Source organism: Penaeus monodon, chromosome 29, assembly GCF_015228065.2.
Source record: "Penaeus monodon isolate SGIC_2016 chromosome 29, NSTDA_Pmon_1, whole genome shotgun sequence".
In the NCBI taxonomy this organism is placed as follows: domain Eukaryota; kingdom Metazoa; phylum Arthropoda; class Malacostraca; order Decapoda; family Penaeidae; genus Penaeus; species Penaeus monodon.
The window spans coordinates 28,415,003-28,415,904 of record NC_051414.1 but is presented as its reverse complement, the minus strand read 5'-3'; the positions used below and the strand labels follow the sequence as shown (position 1 = coordinate 28,415,904).

The window sequence follows — 902 nt, the reverse complement described above, 5'->3', positions numbered from 1 at the left end:
GCAAGAAGAGGACTTCCCTCCCACGTCGGCCATAAATGTTCGGTCATGAAATTAGGATCCACTCTAGCCAAGCAGTTTTCCCGAAGTTTGAGACTGTAAAGGCAGGCGGAGGAAGAGACAGCTACAGGTGGGGGGGGGGGGCATTAGAAGCTACAAGTGAGCTACAAAAAGATACAGGAGGAAGGAAAGGGATGTAAGGTGTCACATTTGTAGATAAAAAGAAGGTACTAGGATGGGTCAGAATTACGAGGAGGTTCTGATGGATACTTGATACTTGACTAGAAATATTTTTAAATCGTCTGCAGAAAACTCTTAATTTAACACACACTATGCGTAAAAGTATAAAAGAAAAGAAACCCATTCACATTAAAGGTAAAAATGTACATCTCAGACCCAAAATAATCATCAAAAGAAATAAAAGACAATACGGCCGAGCTGAATACCACGAGAAGCAGGTATGCGGCAGGGGACAGAGTGAGTGCCAGGGTGAGGTACGGAAAGCATGAGTGCCAGGGTAAGGTATGGACAGCTATGAAAACCAGGGTAAAGGTATGGACAGGGTGAGGTATTGGCAGGGTGAGGACAGGATGAAAGTATGGATAGCTGTGAACGCCAGGGTGAGTTATGGACAGCATGAGTGCCAGAGTAAGGTATGGACAGAGTGCTCGACAGGGTGAAAATATGGACAGCTGTAAACGACAGGGTGAGCCACTGACAGGGTGAGCGACTGGGAGTGGCAGGGTGCAGCAGCAGGTGGCAGCACGCCCGGGGTTCGGCCTCAGCACTAAGAAAGTGTGACAAAACCAGCCCTGATTTTTTTTTTTTTAGTATGAGCGTGCGTGGCGCTCCACCTGGCCCGGCTCTCCGGGATGCGAGCGGGCCACTCTCCCGCTGGCCCCGTC

General features: G+C 49.0%; 1 protein-coding gene across 1 annotated transcript in view; it reads right to left on the bottom strand.

The window, feature by feature from the left end:
* The window catches only part of LOC119591819 (ryanodine receptor-like), a 115,587-nt gene that overhangs the window by 88,529 nt on the left and 26,156 nt on the right, over positions 1 to 902 (bottom strand). The window lies entirely within an intron of this gene.